Here is a 6,034-nt window from a genome sequence, read left to right as displayed (position 1 = left end):
TGAAGGCAGGAATGTCAAGAAGAAATATAAAACTGGAAGTGTGTCATATCAGGAGTTGAAATACATTAAAATATGTGAAAGTTTGGGAGGGGGATGGAGGGGTCTAAAAAATACTGAAAATTACACAGAAGAAAATAATTCATCTTTGTCCTCATCTTGCATATTTACTTCCACTTTTATTTTTTAACTAAAGCTACTTAAAAATGTATACATGCTCATTATAAGGAATATAAACACTATAGCAAATACAACAATAAATGTTTTAAAAAGCTCCCCAGATCCTACTATCTAAAAATTATTACTAATATTAAGACAATATCATTAGATACATTTTTCTTTGCATTTATACAGAGAGGAGGATGGATGGGCAGGTGAAAAATGATATCTCAGTATAGTTTTCATTTGTATTTCTCTTATTAGGAGTGAGGTATAGAATCTTCTCATATGTTTAAAAGTCATCTATGCTTCAATACCTGTGTATTATTTATATTTCTTGCCCAATTTTCTATTGGGGTTGTTGATTTCTTATTTATTTGTAGTAGATCTTTTTATGCTAGGTAAATTAGCTCTTTGTTATATGGGTTGTGAATGGATTCATTTAATAATGGGCTGGCTTTAATTTTTAAATAGTTTCTTTCAAAAAGGATTCATGGGTACCTTATTGCTTGAATTTAATATTTCAGAATGTTTATTTCCATTATACTTGAACAATTCTTTTAAAAAATTATTATGGTAAAATATATGTAACCTAAAATTTATCATTTTAAGCTTTTAAAAATTTATTTATTTATTTGGTTGCACTGGGTCTTAGTTGTGACACATGGGCTCCTTAGTTGTGGCATGCATGTGGGATCTAGTTCCCTGACCAGAGATGGAACCTGGGCCCCCTCATTGGGAGTGTGGAGTCTTATCTACCGTGCCACCAGGGAAGTCCCATTTTAACCATTTTAAGTGTACAATTCAATGGCATTAAGTACATTCAAATTGTTGTGCAGTCAATACCACCATCAATCTCCAGAGTTTTTCTATCATCTCAAGCTGAAACTATTTACCCATTAACTCTTCCCACTTAGTCCCTGGTAACCATTATTCTATTTTCTGTCTCTATTAATTTGACTATTCTAGGTACCTCATATAAATGGAATCATACAATATTTGTCCTTTTGTGTATGGTTTATTTCACTTAACAATGTTTTCAAGGCTCATCCATGCTATAGCATGTCTCAGAACTCCATTCCTTTTTAAGGCTGAATAGTATTCCATTAAGTGTATATATACCAGTTTGTTTATCCATGCATCTGTTGATGGACACTTCGGTTGTTTCCACCTTTTGTCTATTGTAAATAATGCTGCTGTAAACATAGGTGTATAAATATGTTTAAGTCTATGCTTTCAATTTGTTTGGGTGTATACCTAGAACTAGAATTGCTGGATCATGTGGTAATTCTGTATGGTTTTTCTGAGGAATGGCCATGCTGTTTTCCATAGCAGTTGCACTGTTTTATATTCCCACTAGCAATGCGCAAGGATTCCAATTTCCCCTCATCCTCACCAATACTTATTATTTTCTGTTTTATTTTGTTTTAATAACAGCCATCCTATTGGGTGTGAAATGGTATCTTATTTGTGGTTTGATTTGCATTTCCCTAATGATTAGCACATCTTTTCATGTGCTTATTGGCCATTTGTATATCTTATTTGAAGAAACCTCTCATCAAGTCCTCTGCCCGTTAAAAAAATTTTTTTTTAATTGTTGAATTGTAGGAGTTCCTTATATATTTTGGATATTAACCCGTTATTAGAAATATGATTTGCAAACATTTTCTCCCATTCTATAGGTTGCCTTTTCATCTCTTGGTAATGTCCTTTGATGCACAAAACTTTTTCCCCCAGCTTTATTGAGATGTAATTGACATAAAGAAAAGTTTTTAATTTTGATGAGGTCCAATTTATCTATTTTTTTCTTTTGTTGCCTGTGCCATATCCAAGAAATCATTTCTAAATCCAGTGTCATGGATATTCCCCATATGTTTTCTTCTAAAAAGTCTTAGGGTTTTAGCTCTTATGTTTAGTTGTTGATTTTGTTTGTTTGTTTGTTTTTGTGGTACGTGGGCCTCTCACTGTTGTGACCTTTCCCGTTGCGGAGCACAGGCTCCGGACGCGCAGGCTCAGCAGCCATGGCTCACGGGCCTAGCCACTCCGCGGCATGTGGGATCTTCCCAGACCGGGGCACGAACCCGTGTCCCCTGCATCAGCAGGTGGACTCTCAACCACTGCGCCACCAGGGAAACCCCTGTGTTTTTTTTTAATCCATCTTTGAGTTAATTTTTGCATATGGTGTCAAAGGTAAGAGTCCAACTTCATTCTTTTGCATGTGGACATCCAGTTTTCCAAGCACCATTGTTGAAAAGCCTGTCCTTTTCCCCTTGAATGGTCTTGGCATTAAAAAAAAAAAAATCATTTGACTATGTATGTGGAGGTTTATTTCTGGGCTCTCTATTCTATTTCATTGATCTATATGTCTGTCTTTCTGCAAGTACCGCAGTGTTTTGATTACTGTAGCTTTATTTTATTCTTCACAATTTGCCTACATTTTATTTCTTCTTCTTGCCTAATTTTTTTTTTTTTTTTTTTTCCGATACGCGGGCCTCTCACTGCTGTGGCCTATCCCGTTGCGGAGCACCGGCTCTTGACGCGCAGGCTCAGCGGCCATGGGTCACGGGCCTAGCTGCTCTGCGGCATGTGGGATCTTCCCGGACCAAGGCACGAGCCCGTGTCCCCTGCATCGGCAGGCGGACTCTCAACCACTGCGCCACCAGGGAAGCCCTTCTTGCCTAATTATTATGGTCAGAACTCCCAGTACAGTGTTGAACAGAAGTGGCCAGATGAACATCCTTGTCGTGTTACTGATCTTAGGGGATGAGCTTTCAGTTTCACCATTGAATATAACATTAGCTATGGGGTTTTCATAGATGCCATTTGTCATGTCGAGGGAGTTCCCCTTCTATTTCTATTCTGTTGAGTGTTTTGTTTCTATCAAGAAGAGGTGTTGGATATTGTCAAATGAGTTTTTTTTTTTTTTGGCCGCGCTGCGTGGCTTGCAGGATCTTAGTTCCCTGACCAGGGATCAAACCTGTGCCCCCTGCAGTGGAAGCATGGAGCCCTAACCACAGGACCGGCAGGGAATTCCCTATCAAATGATTTTCTGCATTAATTTATATGATCATTTTTTAAAACCTTCATTCTATTAATGTGTTGTATTACATTGATTAATGTTTGTACATTGAACTTCCCTTGTATTCCTGGGATAAATCCCACTTGGTCACAGTATGTAATTCTCTTATTATACTGCTGGATTTGGCTTGCTAGTATTTTGCTGAATATTTTACATCTATGTTCATAAGGGATTAGATCTATAGATTTCTTATCTTTTGACGTCTTTGTCTGGATTTGGTCTCGGTAATGCCGGCCTCACAGAATGAGTTAGGAAGTGTGTTCTCCTCTTCTATTCTGGGGAAGAAGTTGAGAAGGATTGGTGTTAATTCTTCTTTAAATATTTGGTAGAATTCACCAGTGAAGCCATCTGATTCTGGGCTTTTCTTTGTTGGGAGGTTTTGTTTATTAATTCAATCTCTTTACTTAAGTCTGTTCAGATTTTATTTCTTCTTGAGTTGATTTTGGTAATTTGTGTTTCTAGGAATTTGTTCAGTTCATCTAGATTATCTAATTTGTTTGCATACAGTTGTTTATAGTATTCTCTTATAATCCTTTTTTCTGTAAGATTGGTATTAATTTCCTCACTCTTATTAATACTGTCTTTTATATTTATTAGGTAGTTCCCTTTTTCCGTGTTCTTAATTCCTTCATGTGGATTTGCATTGCTGTTGTCCTTTTTTTAAAAAATAAGTTTATTTTATTTATTTATATTTTTGGCTGCATTGGGTCTTTGTTGCTGCGCATGGACTTTCTCTAGTTGCGGTGAGCGCGGGCTACTTTTCGTTGCAGTGCATGGGCTTTTCATTGTAGTGGTTTCTCTTGCTGTGGAGCATGGGCTCTAGGCATGCGGGCTTTAGTAGTTGCGGCACGCAGGCTCAGTAGTTGTGGCACACGGAGCATACTCCATGGCATATGGGATATTCCTGGACCAAGGATCGAACCGGTGTCCCCTGCATTGGCAGATGGATTCTTAACCACTGCACCACCAGGGAAGTCCTGCTGTTGTCCTTTCATTTCAGCCTGAAGGACTCCCTTTAGCATTTCTCATAGAGCAGGTCTCATTTCTTTCAGAGTAATCAGCCTCGTTGTCCATTTTCTCTGTTTCATCCATTTGTTCTCTACAGTAGTTGCCAAAAATCTTTGAACAGGAAAATAGAGAGCTTCACCCTGTCTGCTGTTTGCCAGATATGGGAGTAAATAGAGAGACTGTTTGAGATGTTGATGACTTTCCAGTATGGCTAAAGAGTTGAGGAGCAATGTTAGAATCTTCTGTTTCTTTCCTTCCACCGATTTTTAAAGTGTATCATTTTAAGTTTTGCTGCTTTCTTGTTTGGTTAATTTTGGTGAAAAATATTCATAGGTTTTTTTTTTTAATGCTCATTTTGTTTGGTCTAGGGGAGGGCAATTCTATGATGACATTTGTTGTTTTCAGAACTATTTCATTCATAATCAAAGGTTACATGATTATGAATACAATAGTTCTGAAGTTTCAGTAGACTAGCCCTGTGAAATACTGATACCGCTGTATGCATTTAGCAGATTCTCCTTGATGTATAGAGTATATGTCCACACCTCCCCTACACATCCATGAGAAGAGTTTCTCATGTTAAGAGTCAGTCTGGTGCCTGGCTGTTGCCTTCTGGATGGCCCAGCAGAGAGATGATGTCCCAGTGTCTCTGGAAGCCTCTTGCACACCTGTCCTTGAGATGAGGCCCCTTCTTCCCAAGGTGAGACCTTCTGGGGTGGGTCTGCCTGAGACTCCAGAAAGACATGGTTTCTGCTGAGAAACCTCTGATGTGTCATTCTGGGCATCCTTTCTCAATCTAATAAGACTTTTATGAGGATCAAAGGAAAATACAGTTGTATTTTTCCAAGGTGCTTTTATAGCATTGGCATACAACATAAGGTATTGTTAATGTTGAATTGTATCAAGCTTCTGTCACCTTAAAAACCCTTTAGGAAAATCAGTTAAATGACAAACACCTAGAGGAAAGATTTGTTGTGATATTTACTGCCTGACAGGGAACATGGCCCTCTGCCCAAGGCATTCATCATCACTTATTCTAGGTTTTAAGCAAACTAATTCTCTTTGGTAAACACCAGCCCTTCTGGAATTCAGGATAGTGTTCCAGGGAGGTCTGGGAGGCAGGAACTAGTTGCCAAGAATAGGAAAAGATTATGGGGTACACTCCTGTTTGCACTTTGATCTGTGGTAGATGACTTCTTATTATTTTTAAAATCTGAATTGTTCCTCCACTGCCTTTGCTTTGTCCTTTGCATTTCTATGGGTATACTGGTTCCTAATTCTTATGGGCATTAACTGAGCACCTTACCACACACCAAACATCCCTATGGGTTCCTTGAGAGGAGATCCCTGGGCAGGATAATCGGGTCAGTTTCCCAAAATCATGACTGATGGAAACAAGTCACACAAGAGTCCAGCAGGCCTGCACAGAGGCCTCGGATTTTTCAGATACTTGGTTCAGCCCAGGAGCAGGGACTTGGGCTATTGCCCTGCCACTGGAAGAGATTGAAGCATTCAGGTAATTACGATTTTTCCACCCAGAAGGTCACAAATGACTGATCAGTGACATTGAGAATAAGAGAGAAAACTCAGAACTGCTCATTTGTGCAACAGGAGAAAGAGCAGGAAGGACCGTAATTATATTCTGGAGGCACTGTGATGTCAGTTAATCAGGAACCCTGCACAGAACTGGGTGTGAGGAGAGTAGAGAAGTTAACACTGTTACAGAAACCAAGCTTCCTTCCCTCCCCACCTGAGTTTGATGCTGCTCGTTTTGTTATGCTACACGTTTTT

Source organism: Kogia breviceps, chromosome 4 (assembly GCF_026419965.1).
Source record: "Kogia breviceps isolate mKogBre1 chromosome 4, mKogBre1 haplotype 1, whole genome shotgun sequence".
Taxonomy (NCBI): domain Eukaryota; kingdom Metazoa; phylum Chordata; class Mammalia; order Artiodactyla; family Physeteridae; genus Kogia; species Kogia breviceps.
The sequence above is the reverse complement of the archived record's forward strand: the minus strand, read 5'-3'. Positions refer to the sequence as shown.